Raw genomic sequence first — 18,369 nt, 5'->3', positions numbered from 1 at the left:
ATCTGAGGCGACAGGAATATAGACCATGGAGGGAGGGACTGGCTCCCAGCGAGTGGTGGAGCAGTGGAGCACAAAATCAGAACATTTAGAAGTCGGCTCCACTGAGGGACATTTCTCCAAAAGCTAAGCAGAGGTGGAGCCTCATGGGGACAGTGTGGTCTCAGGTCCCACAGGGTCACAGAAGGATTGGGGGTGTCTGAGTGTGGCAGAGCTGCCAGGTATTGGAGCAGGAAAGCCGACTACAGAGACAGAGCCAAGGAGTGAGCTCTCAGTTTGGGGTTACCTTAAACTGTGATCCGTGGCACAATTATGCCATTGCTCTTTGAGTAGGGACCCCACAAGTGGCAGATCCAGGGAGACTCACCTTCCTCCACTGGAGGCAGGAATCTGCTGAGTTTGGAGACTCCAAATGGGGCCATGCATCAGAGACAGAAATGCTCGGTCACAGAGTAGGTGAACACAGAGTGTGGCCAGAGACCAGGGAGAGAGGAGTGATTGACCCCTTTCTCTGAGGGTGCACTGAGGAGTGGGGCCCTGAGTTCTGGGCTCCTCTGGGCTGGAGATTGGGAGGCCACCATTTTCATTCCTGTCCTCCAGAGCTCCACTGAAAGCCTTCAGGGAACAAAAACTCCCCAGAGCGAACTCAAGCAGATTTCTTACCCTGACCCTGGCAAGGGTGGTGGAATTCCACCTCTGCAAAGACCTTTGAGAACTGATGCAACAGGTCGCTCCCCCAGGAGATCATCAAGAACATCTAGCCAAGATAAAACTCACTGATCAAGGACAAGAGAGGAACTCCAGAGAGAGGCAAAAGCCATGCATGGAATTCATGGCTTTCTTCCCATGATTCTTTGGTCTTGCAAAGTTAAATTTTTAAAATTTCTTTCTTATTCTATTTTTTTAACTTTTCCTCTTTCCTCTTTTAATGTTTTTTAACTAGTTTATCTTAACAATACCTTTCTAAAAAAAACCTCTTTAAACCTTCTTTATTATAGTCATATTTTACTTTCATTGTATTTTACCTTATTTTTTTTTGTATACATATAGGGTTTTTTTCCTAAAATTTTTGGAATACATTTTCTTCTAATAGATTAGAATATACCCTAAATCTAGCATAGGGCTTTTTTCTAGTCTCCAGCCTGATCACATTCTCTTTTTAATTTTTTTCTTCTTTCTTTTTCCAATCAACTTATCAATTCTGTTTTTAGATTTTTTAAAAATTTTCATCTTTACAGTCATATCTGAACCCTTCATCATGTTTACTCTTATTTTTATATATAATGCTTTCCTTTCTTTAAAATTTTGGGAGATAGTTTCTTCTAGGAGACCAAAATACAGCCAAAATCAAGTGGGTGGCTGTGTTCTATTCACCAGCCATATATATATATATATATGTATATATATATATATATATACACACACACACACACATATATATGTATATGTATATGTATATGTATATGTATATGTATATGTATATGTATATGTATAAAATTTCTTCTCCCCCCAGTTTGGGGTCTCTTCTGATTTGGTTAGCATACATTTTTCTGGGGTCTTTGCCACCCTTTTAGTATTTTAGTCTCTCATTCATATATGCTTATCTGGATAAAATGACAAGGCAGAAAAACTCACCACAGGGGGAAAAAAAAGAACAGGAGGCAGTACCAATGGCTAAGGACCTAATCAGACGAGATCGGGCACATTCAGGGTGGTATGGCTGTAGACTGGCTAAGGACCTAATCAATACAGACATTGGTAATATCTCAGATCTAGAGTTCAGAAGGATGATTCTCAAGATGCTACCTGGGCTTGGAAAAAGGCATGGAAGATATTAGAGAAACTCTGTCTGCAGAAATAAAATCCTCTCCTGGAGAAATAAAAGAAATAAAATATAAGCAAGCTGAAATCAAAAAGGTTATTAATGAGGTACAATCAAGAATGGAGGCTCTTACTGCTAGGATAAATGAGGCAGAAGAGAGAAATAGTGATATAAGAATTAGTGATACATACTGATATAGTGATATGTCACTAGATAGTGATATATAGTGATATGTCACTAGATAGTGATATATAGTGATATGTCACTATAGTGCTATATAGTGATATATGACGGAGAATAAAGAAGCCGAGCAAAACAGAGACAAACAACTACTGGATAATGAAGGGAGAATTCAAGAGCTAAGCAATACCATAAGATAAAACAATATTAGAATAATTGGGATCCCAGAAAAAGAAGAGAGAAGGGGATAGAAGGTATATTGGAGCAAATTATAATAGAGAATTTCCCTAATATGGCAAAGGAAACAAGCATCAAAATACAGGAGGCACAGAGAACCTCCCTCAAAATCAATAAAAATAGGTTCACACCCCATCATCTAATAGTAAAGCTTACAAGTCTTAGTGACAAAGAGAAAATCCTGAAAACAGCTGGGGAAAAGAAGTCTGTAACATACAATTGTAGAAATACTAGATTGGCAGCAGACTTATTCACAGAGACCTGGCAGGCCAGAAAGAACTGGCATGATATATTCAGAGCACTAAATGAGAAAAATATACAGCCAATAATACTATATCCAGCAAGGCTGTCATTGAAAATAGAAGGAGCAATAAAATGTGTCCAGGACAAGCAAAAATTAAAAGAATTTTCAAACAATAAACCAGCCCTACAGGAAATATTGAAAGTGGTCCTCTAAGGGAAGAGAGAGCCTACAAGTAGTATACCAGAAAGGAATGGAGGCAATATACAGTTACAGTCACCATACAGGCAATACAATGGCATTAAATTCATATCTTTCGATAGTGACCCTGAATGTAAATGGGCTAAATAACCCAATCAAAAGACACAGGGTATCATAATGGATAAAAAACTACAACCCATCAATATGCTGTCTACAAGAAACTCATTTTAGACCTAAAGACATCTCCAGATTTAAAGTGAGGGGGTGGAAAACAATTTGCCATCCTAATGGACATCAAAAGAAAGCTGGGGTGGCAATCCTTATATTGGACAAATTAGATTTTAAGCCAAAGACTATAATAAGAGATGAGGAAGGACACCATATCATACTCAAAGGGTCTGACCAACAAGAAGATCTAACAATTTTAAATATCTATGCCCCTAACATGGGAGCAGCCAAATATATAAAACAATTAATAACAAAATCAGAGAAACATATTGACAACAACAGTAATAGTAGGGGACTGTAACACCCCCTTCACTGAAATGGACAGATCATCCAAACAAAAGATCAACAAGGAAATAAAGGCCTTAAATGACACACTGAACCAAACAGACATCACAGATATATTCAGAACATTCCATCCCAAAGCAACAAAATATACATTCTTCTCTAGTGAACATGGGACTTTCTTGAGAATAGATCACATCCTGGATCACAAATCAGGTCTCAACCAGTACTGCATATTTTCAGACCACAATGCTCAAAAGCTAGACCTCAATCACAAGAGGAAAGTTGGAAAAAAACTCAAATACATGGAGGCTTAAGAGCATTTTACTAAAGAATGAATGGGTCAACCAGGAAATTAAAGAAGAATTTTAAAACATCATGGAAACAAATGATAGTGAAAACACAACTATTCAAAATCTGTGGGACATAGCAAAGGCCCTCCTGAGAGGAAAGTATATAGTGATACAAGTCTTTCTCAAGAAACATGAAAGGTCTCAAATACACAACCTAACCCTACACCTAAAAGAGCTGGAGAAAGAATAGCAAAGAAAGCCTAAAGCCAGCAGGAGAAGAGAAATCATAAATATCAGAACAGAAATCAATGAAATAGAAACCAAAAGAGCAGTGGAACAGATAAAAGAAAATAGGAGCTGGTTCTTTGAAAGAATTACTAAGGTTAATAAACCTCTGGCCAGATTTATCAAAAAGAGAAAGGACCCAAATAAATAAAATCATGAATGAAAGAGGAGAGATCACAACTAACACCAGAGAAATACAAACAATTATAAGAACATATTATGAGCAACTATATGCCAGCAAATTTGACAATCTGGAAGAAATGGATGCATTCTTAGAGACATATAAACCCCCAAAACTGAACCCAGAAGAAATAGAATACCTGAACAGACCCATAAGCAGTAGGGAGATTGAAGCAGTCATCAAAAATCTCCCAACAAATAGGAATCCATGGGGCTTCCCAGGGGAATTCTACCAAACATTTAAAGAAGAATTAATACCTATTCTCCTGAAACTGTTCCAAAAAGTAGAAATGGAGGGAAAACTTCCAAACTCATTTTATGAAGACAGCATTACCTTGATCCCCAAACCAGAAAAAGACCCAACCAAAAAGAATTACAGATGAATATCCTTGATAAACACAGATGCGGAAAGTCTCCCAAAAATACTAACCAATAAGACCCAACAGTACATTAAAAGGATTATGCACCACAACACAGTGGCATTTATTCCAAGGCTGCAAGGTTGGTTCAACATCCGCAAATCAGTCAATGTGATACAACACATCAATAAAAGAAAGAACAAGAACCATATGATTCTCTCAATAGATGCTGAGAAAGCATTTGACAAAGTACAGCATCCTTTTTTGATCAAAACTCTTCAAAGTGTAGCAATAGAGGGTACATGTCTCAATGTCATCAAAGCCATCTCTGAAAAACCCACACCAAGTATCATTCTCAAGGGGGAAAAATTGAGAGCTTTTCCGCTAAGATCAGGTACATGACAGGAAAGTCCACTATCACCACTGCTATTCAACATAGTACTAGAAGTTCTAACCTCAACAATCAGATAACAAAAAGAACTTAAAGCATCTGAATTGGTAAAGAAGAAATCAAACTCTCATTCTTTGTGGATGATATGACATATTATGTGAAAAACCCAAAAGACTCCACTCCAAAACTGTTAGAACTTGTATAGGAATTCAGTAAGGTGTCAGGATATAAAATCAATGCACAGAAATCAGTTGCATTTCTATACACCAACAGCAAGACAGAAGAAAGAGAAATTAAGGAGTCAATCCCATTTATAATTGCACCCAAAACCATAAGATACCTAGGGATAAACCTAACCAAAGATGCAAAGAACCTGTACTCACAAAAGTATAAACTACTCATGAAAGAAGTTGAGGAAGATACAAAGAGATGGTAAAACATTCCATGCTCATGGATTGGAAGAATATTCTTAAAATGTCTATGCTACCTAGAGCAATCTACACATTTAATGTAATCCCTATCAAAATACAATCAATTTTTTTTCAAGGAAATGGAACAAATAATCCTAAAATTTATATGTAACCAGAGAAGACCCCAAATAGACAGTGGAATGTTGAAAAAGAGAGCCAAAGTTGGTGGCATCACAAAGTTACAGACTTTAAGTTATATTACAAAGCTGTAATCATCAAGAGAGTATGGTACTGCCACAAAAGCAGACATATAGATCAGTGGAACAGAATAAAGAGCCCAGAAATAGACCCTAAACTCTAAGGTCAACTAATCTTTGACAAAGCAAGAAAGAATGTCCAGTGGAAAAAAGAGAGTCTCTTAAACAAATGGTGTTGGGAAAATTGGACAGCTACATGCAGAAAAATGAAAGTGGACCATTTCCTTACACCACACACAAAAATAGACTCAAAATGGGTGAAAGACCTCAATGTGAGATAGGAATCCAACCAAATCTTTGAGGAGAACACAGGCAGCAACCTCTTCTACCTCAGCTGTAGCAACTTCTTCCTAGAAACATCGCCAAAGGCAAGGGGAGCAAGGGCAAAAATGAACTATTGGGGCTTCATCAAGATCAAAAAATTTTGCACAGCTAAGGAAACTGTCAGCAAAACCAGAAGACAACTGACAGAATGGGAGAAGATATTCGCAACTGACATATCAGATAAAGGGCTAGTATCCAAAATCTATAAAGAACTTACCAAACTCTACACCCAAAGAACTAATAACCCCATCAAGAAATGGGCAGAGGACATGAATAGACATTTCTGCAAAGAAGACATTCAGACAGCCAACAGACACATGAAAAAGTGCTCCACATCACTTGGCATCAGGGAAATACAAATCAAAACCGCAATGAGATACCACCTCACACCAGTCAGAACGGCTAAAATTAGCAAGTCGGGAAATGACAGATGTTGGAGAGGATGTGGAGAAAGGGCAACCCTCCTATACTATTGGTGGGAATGCAAGCTGGTGCAGCCATTGTGGAAAGCAGCATGGAGCTTCCTAAAAAGTTGAAAATAGAGCTACCCTATGACCCAGGAATCACATTACTCACTATTTACCCTAAAGATACAAATGTAGTGATTCGAAGGAGCATGTGCACCTGAATGTTTATAGCAGCAATGCCCACAATAGGCAAACTATGGAAAGAACCTAGATGTCCATCAACAGGTGAATGGATAAAGATGTGGAATATATATACAATGGAATAGTAAGTGACCATCAAAAGAAAGGAATCTTGCCATTTGCAATGACATGGATGGAACTACAGGGTATCATGCTAAGTGAAATAAGTCAATTAGAGAAAGACAATTGTCATATGATCTCCCTGATATGAAGAATTTGAGAGGGAGGGTGTGGAACTTGGGGGGGTAGGAAAGGAGTAAATGAAATAATATGGGATTGGGATAGAGACAAACCACAAGAGATTCTTAGTCTCACAAAACAAACTGAAGGTTGCTGGGGGGAAAGGGGGTATGGGGAGGGTGGCTGGGTTATGGACTTTGGGGAGGTTATGTGATGTGGTGAGTGTGTGAAATGTGTAAGCCTGATGATTCATAAACCTGTGCCCCTAGGGCAAATGATACATTATATGTTAATAAAAATAATTTAAAAACAAAAAATACAGAAGTAGGGACACAGGGATATGATAAATATAGAGGATACCTATAGGTATCCTAGAGGATATGTGTTGGGGCAATGGGTAAAATGGTAGATACAGGTTTCCAATTTGGGAATGAATAAGTCAAAGGGTTCAAAGGTACAGAGTAGGGAATACAGAGAGTCAAAGATATCATAACAGAATTGTATGGTGACAAATGGTAGCCACACTTGTGCTGAATGTAGCATAACATACAGACTTGTCCAATTACTAGGCTGTATACATGAAATTATTATAACATTGTATGTTAACTATACATCAATAATAATAATTAATTAATTAATTTGGATACATGATTTAAAACTTCCAGATGTTTTCATTCACATCAAGTTTAAGGTTAGAATACAGGTTAATTAAACTGAGGAATTTACATTACAGGGGAATAAGATTTCTGAGAGACTGAAAACTGTGTGGATCCTGGACTATTTAGTAAAAGAATTAGACGGATTTTTTTTTTCATTTCTAATATCTCCCTATTAATGTCTTGCCTACTGAATTTTCAGATTGTTTTAGTGGAAAATAATATAGCGTTCCCAACCTATCCAAAAACCCTAAGGAAGTTTCCCAAATAATACTAAAATACTCTTAGACAGCAGGAATTCAGCATAAAGTACAATATTTACATGGGAAATTATAAAATTATTTAATATTCAATTAAATCTGTACTGTAAGTTACAATACTGAAGAGTATCAGGTATGTTCTTAAATATCAAAGATATTTAAGGAATTAAGAGATGTTTAAATAAACAATGAAATAAAATAAAAGATAGGAAAAGGATTATGAAAATTGGAACTGGTTGGTAGTGTCCCTGGATCTGGCAAAAGGAAACATTTGGGACCCATGGAGAGTTAAATCTTGAGAGAAAAGGTGGTAAAAATGATAGCAATAATGCAAACATGTTAAACAACTGAGAAGAAGATGATACCCAATGGGAATCAACAACTCCGTTATGACTGCAGAGGACTCAACATCCTTCTGTATGAACTTGAGGGCAACTGAAATATTTTTTCTACTGTGACCATGTGAATCTGTTAAAGCTGATCTTCTTTTCAGATAGTAAATATTGAATAAAAACTTGCACTTGTTTATTTGAATTAGACTAAAACTTAGGTTTTATACACATGAGTCTTAATAAGACACCCTAATAACAGTTTTTGGGCAAATTCTAGTCCTTAGTTCTTCATTCATAAAAAAAGAATAGTAAGGATTCAACCATAAGGATCCCCTTTAGTATATGGGCAATAAAATAATGTGCTTCAAATATTTCCCACTTAAAAACTCACTTCAATTTCTCAGGCTTTGGTTTTCTTTTTACTGAAAAGGAAAAATGTGATGTCTAAGATTTGTGGTAGTTCCAGAAGTCCAGGAGTAGTTCCAGAAGTCCAGGAGAATTTCACACAGAGGTAAGTCTTGATGAGACCTGATGATGAGGATAGACCATATATTTTCAATTGGAGTTATTTATTTATTTATTTATTTATTTATTTACCGAGAGAGACATTTCTCGATATCTGCAGATATTTTTGACAACTCTCACAAGAAGTGGAGATAGAGTGGGGAACTCAACTGGAGGATGGGGGACGCTACTGACATCTAGTGGGTACAAGATAAGGATGCTGCTAAATAGCCTACATTGCACAGGGCAGTCCGCACAACAGTTACCCAGGCCCTAATGTCAGTAGTCCTGAGGTTGAGAAACCCTGGTTAGAGGGCTCTTGATAGAGAATGTTGATAATGTTGAGGGCAAGTTTTATTTTACAAATCTGCGATTCATTTTTATTGGCATAGTTTACAAGTCCAAAGATGAATGAATCTTAATCTTGATTCCAGTCTGGGTTTAACTTGTTTACAAGCTTTCTCTTTTAACGTCAATGTTTTACTTTCTGTCACCAAAAAGGTTGGTGATGGTGTACAAAGAGGTGTTAACTGAGTATTCTTTATGTTGCTTTATGTTATGTTTCTGCAACAAAGCAGAAAATGGTTATACACATAAATGCCAATGTGCTTAATGATCTGGTTAAACAAGTTCAGTTGGAGCTTGTCAGATGAAAGTTATTCAGCTGGTTGACCTGTCCATAAACATATAGAGGCTGAGAGACTGTGGAAGGCTGGCCAAATACTAACACCAGCTGGGGAATGACTTAATTAGATGACCGAAGGGAAATCCTGAGAAATGAATCTTTAAGGTAATGATAATTCTTTGTTCATTTGCTGGTCTGGGAGCACCCATAGAGTGACTCTGAGTAGAACTTGCTTAGAACAGTTACTGGCTCTATAGGTGTTTTCAGCACAGTGTCAGAGAAAGCATTAGGTCTGAGGACAATTGTTTAAATTCCAGCTTGACTACAGACTAACTTTGCTTTCCTCAATGTAAAATGAGGTTAATAATGAATAAAACCATACAAGGTATTGTATATATTAAATGATATAATAAATGCAAAATGTTTAAGTTGTTCTCATGTTCCTGGAACATAAACAAGATTAAATAAATGATATCATCTCACACATATCAGGCATGTAATGAATATTAGTTCCACCTGCCATTCTTTAAGAAACTCTTTTTCCTCAGGTCTCAAATTATTAATTTAAGATTTTCTGATCTGACTAAAGTCTTCTAAATTATGCTGGAATAATAGATTCATTGAAATACTGTCATCACTAGTCTTTTCTTATTTATTGAGAAGTATGTGCACTTTGTTCATCTAGAATGCATTGAAAATATCCCTATTAAAGAATTGAAAAAATAAATGTTTTCTAAATTCAGTTCTGTGTAGGCTCAGGAACATGATGATATAGCATGGCATTGGCCTCGTGGAAAAAGGGTAAGTGTTGAAGTTCCAGAATAAAATTTCAAATCCAACACCACATTTAATTAACTCTGATTATAGATCAATTTCTTTATGTTCTTCAAACTTTTCATTCATACATTATAGATAACATCTGCTTCATAATGTAATTTTAGACGTTATATTTAGTATAGTATTTAGAATGTTTTGTACAGTGGCAAGCACAAAAGCAATATCAAATTAACTTGATTTCATTAACTGATGTGGGAAAAACAACAAATACATAAACATGTAAAACTTTTAATTAATACCTGATATCAAGTGTGCAACAACTATCAATTCCTTTTTTTCCTCAAATCTAGATATTATTTAAATCAAGCTCTTGTTATTCTCTATATTGAAGGATAGAAATTAATCTATAGCTAGGTTTTTACTGTGCCTGTGTGACCAATGCAAGGTTCAATGAATGCAGAGGAAGGATAAAACAAATCTAATAACATATACAATGTATTTACTAAAGAGCCATCAGTTGACTAAGTTTTCACATTTCAGTTGGAGGTTTTAGCATCATATTGACCCAGATAAGCATGCCTAGATTTATTTAAAATTGGCTCCTCTTAGCCTTTCATTTACTTTATGATACAAGAATGATTATGATTTTTTTTTCTTTTTGACACTTGTAAAAACAAACATGGAACTACATAAAGCAAGAGGGAAGTAAGTAAAGCCATGTATAAACTGGCAGATGTCCCTCAAGAGTACATGGCAGTATAATTCAAAATGTCTAACAGATAAGGAAGTGAAAATATTGGGGGAAGGTTTTATATGTTTATATTATATTTCCTGAGCACCTTAAAAAGCCCATTTACTTAGAGACAAAGGAAAGGATGAGATTGTTTTAGACATTAACAACTGAACACTAAAATATTGAACCATTAGAAACTAGAGACAACTTGCAAGGAGCCAGTTGTCATATTATGTCCAACAGGAGAGTATAAAGCAGATGATGGAACATTTGCTATGTATTTTTAGTGGAGGAAGGCATCAACCATGCCAGAGGAGACCTAAAAATGCCCCAACTGTAAATGGATCAGGTTTTGTTATCTCCCTCTTTCTCTCTTTCTTTCTCTCTCTTTCCCACCCCCTTTCTTTTCTAGTCTGAATCTGGAGAGAAGGTACACAATCTGTCCCAGCATCTGTTACTCTGTTTCCCCTTTGTTCATTGTTTTTCTGTTTTCTTTTAACCTTGTGAGCTATAAAGCAGTTTTTATATTCTATCTCAATTAAGGAAATAATCTATTTTATTAACCCACACAATTTATGTTAAAGATAGAAGCCTCAGCAAGATGGCTGTACTGCCTACCTCTTCCCTCCTATTAAGACACACTGGAAATGAGATGGAGTAAGGATGGCTGTGCTTCAAAATCACCAAATGGAATTACATGAGTTTTAGAGTCAAACAGTTCTGGTTGAAATTCCTGGCTTTTTTCACTTAATAGCTGTGTAGCTTAAGCAACTTTCTTAACCAATGTGAGATTTGGTTTCCTTATCAGTCAGTCATCAGGAGTCAGTAGTTCCTATCTCTCAATTTTATTACAAAGATTATAAATTAACAAGTCAGGAAATAACAAATGTTGGTGAGGATGTGAAGAAAGGGGAACCCTATTACACTGTTGGTGGGAATTCAAGCTGGTATAGTCACTCTGAAAAACAGTATGCAGGTTCCTCAAGAAATTAAAAATAGAGCTACTCTATGACCCAGGAATTTCATGGCTGGGTACTTACCCAAAGATGCAGATGTAGTGAAATGAGGGGAAACCAGCACCCCAATGTTCATAGCAACAATGTCCACAATAGCCAAACTGCTGAAGGAGTTGCGATACATACTTTAACATATGAATGGATAAAGAAGATGTGGCTCATATATACAATGGGATTTACTCAACCATCAGAAAGGATGAACACCTACCATGTACATCAATACAGATAGAACTGGAGGGTATTATGCTAAGTGAAATAAGTCAATCAGAGAAAGACAATTATCACATGGTTTCACTCATATGTGGAATATAAGAAATAGTGCGGAGGAGCACAGGGGAAGGGAGGGAAAACTGAATGGGAAGAAATCAGAGAGAGAAACAAGCCATGAGAGATTCTTGACTTTGGGAAACAAACTGAGGGCTGTGGAAGGGGAGGTGGGTGGGGAGATGTGGTAACTGGGTGATGGGCATTAAGGAGGACATGTGATGTGATGAGCATTGGGTGCTATACACAACTGATGAATTACTGAACACTACATCAAAAATAATGATGTAATATATGTTGGCTAAATGAATTTTTTTTTCTTTTTATGTTTTGTATGTTTTTTTATTTGCTGCAGGTGGGGTTTTAACGGTCGCTTGCCCACACTCTGGATTATTTCTGATCCCACCACAAAGAGCCCTCAAATCGACTAATGTGAGAGATTAGGAATGAAGACCCCTTATCCTACCATCTCACCGAGGAGGTCTCCTTTTTGACAAAAAAAAAAAAAAAAAAAAAAAACAACAAAAAACAAAAAACAAAACCGTCTCAAGGTTATTGCATGAGCCTGGATGAATCCCACTGTCAACTCTCCTCGGGCCGAGCCGGCTCCTCTCGCTCCCACCGTGGGCAGGGAGGAGCGGGAGAATGCGGCCCCAGCTTCTCCCCCTCCGCTCTGCTCAGTACCGGGGGAAAGCCGACGGCGGCAACCGCTCACCTTCAAGCTGTCTCCCCCCTCCAGCCTCGGTTAAAACCCTTTGCGCATAAGGCAACGTGGAAGCTGGTGTTTTTACTAGTCTCGCTGTTTTAAAGCACCATTATGAATTCGAGTTGCACAGTAGTTAACAGTACCTTTTATATATACATCTCCTATCTATCATATATATATAAACTGTAAACACGAGGTAACAGCGGCTTCTAGAAACTGATTTTCTTCAAGGTTTCCTGTATGGTAGGCACGTGAAATACTGTGTAAAAGGGTCTTGTGTGTTCTGTCTCCCTGCTGCTAGTTGGGCTCTGTTCTGCAGGACCAGGAATGGTGCTGGCAAGACCGCTCAGTGGTTGGGAGGGAATTCTGCCGCTGAGTGTCACTGTTTCTGTCCCCTGCTTGTGCTCCTATCTGATCAGGCTAGAGACAACAACGAAAAAAAAAAAAAAAAAAAAGATATATAGTTTTAAAAAAAAATCCAATATATAGATTTCTATAGAATTTCCTTTTTTCCTTTTCTCCGATCCCTCCTCTCCCGGTATTGTTACTATTTCTTGTTACTGATTTTTTTTTTTTAATGAATTTTTTTTAAAAAAGAATAAAATAAATGGATTTCTGGAGAAGATAGCAAACTAGTAGGATCCTAAACTCAAGTTGGTTCATGACTAGAACTATATAACGCCCACATCAGTGTATCTAACTTAGAAGATAACCTGAAAATTGACAGAACATACTCTCCACAGCTAAACATAGAGAAGAGGGCACATTGAAGAGGGCAGAAAGTATGCAAATGAGGGAAGGAAAAAAAAAAAAATCTGAGACTGTGGGAGGGAGGGCTACTGCAAGTGTGGAGAAGGGAGAGGAGCAGACTGGGTTCCGCAGGCACAGAGGATCTGCACTGGGAAGATGAATCATAAAATCTGACTTTGAAAACCAGAGGGGTTTAACTTCTTGAGTTCTTACAGTCAGTTGTGCTTAGCACCTAGAACTTTGAAAATCAGCAGACTTGACTAAGAGTATACCCTGTGACCATGCTCTTCTATAGAATTGCCCCCTCCAATACTACCTTGGCAGCTCTCCAAGTTGGTTCTAGGTCTCCTCCAGCAGCAGACTTGAGCAAACTTTGCTGACATTGAAAGTCCTACCCCCACACTTTTCAGTGGACTCACCTCTTCCAACCCAGCCTTGGTAAGAGTACATCCAAAGGGCTTTGTGCAAGCAGTCCTGAAAGGAGCCAACACCACTCCAAAGTGAGTCCTGCTCCAGAGAGAGGGGAAGAAAACCACACATATCAATTAAACTGCAGGTCCAGCAGTGGGCTGTGGGCAGACATCTGGTAGGGATGCAAGTCCTTTCCAACAATGAAAGCTTCCCAGAGGACAATACAGGTTGAATGTCTTGCAGTAGAGTGCAATTACAGCTCTGTCAAATTCCTGGCCTGACCCAGCTCAAACCCAAAGTGGCCCAGAGTGACTTATTAACAAGACAGGGAATAAACCCTATCCACAGCAGGCAAAGAGAGTCATTGTAGATGACTGGATTGAAGGCAAACATGGCTCAGCCACAACAGTAAAGTACATGCAACATATAAGAAATACCCCTGAAGTGCCAGGTTCTGGTTGACAAGGAACATTGCATTTCAGGACACCACAGGTCATCTTTTTCATAAGGCCACTACTTTAAAGACCTGGAAGTGTAGCCAACTTTCCCAATACATAGAAATAGAAAAAGTGAGAAGACAGAGGAATATGCCCAAATGAAAGAATAGGACAAAATCACAGCAAGACAGATAAATGAAATAAATATATGGAATATGCCTGAAAGAGAATTTAAAGTAATGGCCCAGAAGATATTCACTGGACTTGAAAGAAGAGTGGAGGATCTCACTGAGACCCTCAACAAATAGAAAACATGAAAAAGAACCAATTGGAAATGAAAAACTCAATTGAAATTAAAAATATACTAGAGGAACAAATAGACTAGAAGAAGAAGAAAAATGGATCAGTGACCTGGAGGAGAGAATAATGGAAAGCAATCAAGCTGAATGCAGAAAGAAAAAAGATTAACAAAGAATGTTAATAAAGGGAAATCAGCAACACTGTGGAGCATAATGACATTCACATTCATAGTGACCCCAGAAGGAGAAATGAAAAAAAAGAGGGCAACAAATTTATTTGAATTAATAATAGCTGAAAACTTCCCAAAACCTTGGGAAGGAAGTAGAAATCCTGATCCAGAAGGCAAAGAGATTCCCCAACAAAATTAACTTAAGGAGGTCCACACCAAGACACATAGTACTCAAAATGGCAAAAAATAGTCATAAAGAGAATTTTAAAAGCAACAAGAGAGGAGAAAACAGTCACATACATGGGCAACCCCATAAGGGTATAGACTGATTTTCCAGCAGAACTTTGAAGGCTAGAAGAGAGTGGCATGATACATTCAAAATGTATCAAAATGGGGGGAGGAACCCTGCAATCAACAATACTCCATCCAGCAAGGTGATTAAGTCAGAATAGAAGGAGACATAAAGAGTTTCTCAGGTAAACAAAAGTTAAAGGGAGTCACGACCACTACACCACCCCTACAAGAAATGTTAATAAGGACTATTTGAGGGGAAAGGAAAGACCATAAGCAGGAGCAAGAAAAGTAGGAAGCAAAAGGAAAAAAAAAAGGCAGTATAATTAAGTATATCCATAAAAACCAGTCAAGGGATTCAGAAAATAAAAGGATATAAAGTATAGCATTATATATTTAAAATGTGGCAGGGAGAGGAATAAAAATTAAGTGCTTGTAGAATAGATTCAAACTTAAGTGACTATCAATTTAATATAGATCGTGATATGCAGCAGATGTTCTATATAAATGTAATAAACCAAAAATCAAAAAACCAGTAATAGGCAAAAAATAAGGAAGAGGAATCCAAGCATATCACTAAAGAAAGCCAACAAACCTTCAGAATAGATAGCAATAGAAGAAAGCAACAGAGAAGAACTACAAAAAACCATAAAACAAATAACAAAATGGCAATGAGAAAATATTTACCAATAATTACTTTGAATATAAGTGGATTAAATGCTCTAATCATTGTATAAATAATGAGTCTTGGAACACTGAAAAAATAAAATAAAAAAAAATAAAGACAAAAAACAGCAACAACAAAAATAAATCTAAAAATCTAAATTCTAAATCTAAAAAAAAAAAAAAATGCTCCAATCAAAAGACATAGGGTGATGGACTGGATAAAAAGTTAAGACCCATCTATATGCTGTCTACAAGAGACTCATATCAAATACACAGACTGAAAGTTATGGAATGGAAAAACATTTATCATGCAAATGGAAGTCAACAGAAACCTGGTGTAGTAGTATTTGTATTGGACAAAATACACTAATTTTTTAAAGGACTTATTTATTTATTTGCTAGGGAGTGAGTGAGAAAACCCAAGCAGGGAGAGCTGCAGAGGGAGAGGGAGAAGCAGGCTCTTCTCTGAGCAGGGAGCCCAATGTGGGGTTCAATCCCAGGATCCTAAAATCATGACCCGAGTTGAAGACAAACACTTAACTGACTGAACCACTCAGGCTCCCCCAAAGTATATTTTAAAGTAAGTACTGTAATAAGGGGCAATGACAGACACTACACAAACATAAAGAAAACAACAACAACAACAAAACAATAAGATAAAACAATTGCAAAAATGCACCCAAAATGGGAGCACCCAGATACATAAAGTACCTATTAACCAACATAAAGAAAGTAATCCATTGTAATACAATGAGAGTAGGGGACTTTAACACTCCATTTAACACTATCTATCAATAGATAGATCATCCAGACAGAAAATCAACAAGGAAACAGTTGCTTTGAATACACATAGAAGCAGTTGGATCTAATAGTCATATATAGAACTTTCCATCCTAAAACAGAGGCATACACATTCTTTTAATATGCACATGGAGAGTCCTCCAGAATAGATCATATTAGACTACAAAATAAATCTCAACAAACTCAAAGAGATAAAAGTCATACAATGCCTCTTTTCTGACCACAACACTATGAAACTATAAATCAACCACAAGAAAAAAAATCTGTAAAGAACACAAATACATGGAGGTTTAATAATGTGTTACTAAATAAACCAAGAAATCAAAGACAAAATAAAAACGTACACAGACATAAATTAAAATGAAAACACAATGGTCAAAAATATTTGGGATGCAGCAAAGGCAGTTCTAAGACGGAAGTGTATAGCAATGTGGGACTACCTCAAGAAGTAAGAAAAATATCAAGTAAACAACCTAACCTTAGACCTAAAGGATCTAGAAAAAGAAGAACAAAGGAAACACAAAACCAGTAGTAGGAAGGAAATAATAACAATTATACTGGAAAAAAATGAAATAGAAACAAAAAAAACCCAAAACAAACAAACAAACAAAAAATCCAAAAAAACCCATAAAACAAACAAACAAACAAACAAAAACCCACAATAGAATAGATCAATGAAACCAGGAGCTTGTTCTTTGAGAAGATCAAGAAAATTGATAAACACTTAGCCAGACTCATCAAAAGAAAAAAAAGAAGAGATAAAACAAACAAATAAACAAAATCAGAAATGAAGAAGGGGAAATAACAAACACTACAGAAATACAAAAACTTATAAGAATATTATGAAAAACTATATGCCAACAAATTAGACAATCTAGAAGAATGGATAAATTCCTAAAAAAAAAAATGCAACTTTCCAAAACTTAATCAAGAAGAAATGGAAAATTTGAGCAGACTGATTACCAACATTGGAATTGAGTCCATAATAAAAAAAACTCCCAAAAGACAAAAGTCCAAGACCAGACAGCTTCACAGATGAATTCTACCAACAGTTAAATAAGAGTTAATGCCTATTTTTCTCAAATTATTCAAAAAAATAGAAGTGGGAGGAAAGCTTCCAAATTCCAATGGCTATGAGACCAACATTACCCTGATATCAAAACACTCCAAAAGAGAGAGAGAGAACTACATGCCAATACCTCTGACACACATAGGTACTAAAATTCTCAACAAAATATTAGCAAACCAAATCCAACAATACATTAAAAAAATCATTCACACTATCAAATGGGATTTAGTCCTGGCATGCAGGGATGGGGTAATATTTGCAAATCAATCAACACGATATATCATACCAAGAGGACAAAGGATAAAAAGCATATGATTCTTTTAAAAGATGCAGAAAAAGCATTTCACAAAGTACAACATCCATTTATGATAAAAGCCCCCAACAAAGTAGGTTTAGAAGGAATATATATCAATATAATAAAGGCCATATATGAAAAACTCACAATTAACATTATACTCAATGGTGAAGGACTGAGAACTTTTCCCCTAAGATTAAGAACAAAACAAGTATGTCTATTCTCACTATTGTTATTCAGCAGAGTATGGGAAGTCCTAGCCACAGCAATCAGACAACCAAAAATAAATAAAAGGTATCCAAACCAATAAGGAAGAAGTAAAATGTTCACTATTTGCAGATGACATGAAACTATATGTAGAAAACCATAAACACATGGTGCTGGGAAAACTTGACACCTATATGCAAAATAATGACACTGGGCCACTTTCTTACATCACACACAAAAATAAATTCAAGGTAGATTAAAGACTTAAATGTGAGACATAAAACCTTAAAAATCCCAGAAGAGAACACAGGCAGTAATATTTCTGACATTAACCATAGAAACATTTTTCTAGATATGTCTCCTGAGGCAAGGAAACAGAAACAAAAACAAACTACTGGGGTTCCTATAAGGAATAGGGCAAAAGACCATATGGGAAGGGAGGGAGACAAACCATGAGAGACTCTTGATTCTGGGAAACAAACTGAGGGTTGCAGAAAAGAGGGAGGTGGGGGAATGAGGTAACTGGGTAATGTGATGAGCACTGAGTGTTATACACAGCTAATGAATCATTCAACACTACATCAAA

The 18,369-nt window shown here is 36.7% G+C and overlaps 1 long non-coding RNA gene across 1 annotated transcript in view; it reads right to left on the bottom strand.

Annotated features, from left to right (window-relative positions):
* Positions 1 to 8,159: 8,159 nt before the first annotated feature.
* The window catches only part of LOC309840802, a 331,799-nt gene continuing 321,589 nt past the window's right edge, over positions 8,160 to 18,369 (bottom strand). Inside the window, exons 4-5 of the long non-coding RNA XR_014298801.1 lie at positions 13,557 to 13,644; positions 8,160 to 8,290 (exon numbers count right to left, since the gene is read on the bottom strand). This is a non-coding gene — a long non-coding RNA (uncharacterized lncRNA). The remainder of the gene's footprint in view (positions 8,291 to 13,556; positions 13,645 to 18,369) is intronic.

The sequence above is a fragment of the Mustela nivalis genome (assembly GCF_964662115.1).
Source record: "Mustela nivalis genome assembly, chromosome: 9".
Lineage (NCBI taxonomy): Eukaryota > Metazoa > Chordata > Mammalia > Carnivora > Mustelidae > Mustela > Mustela nivalis.
The sequence above is the reverse complement of the archived record's forward strand: the minus strand, read 5'-3'. Positions and strand labels throughout refer to the sequence as shown.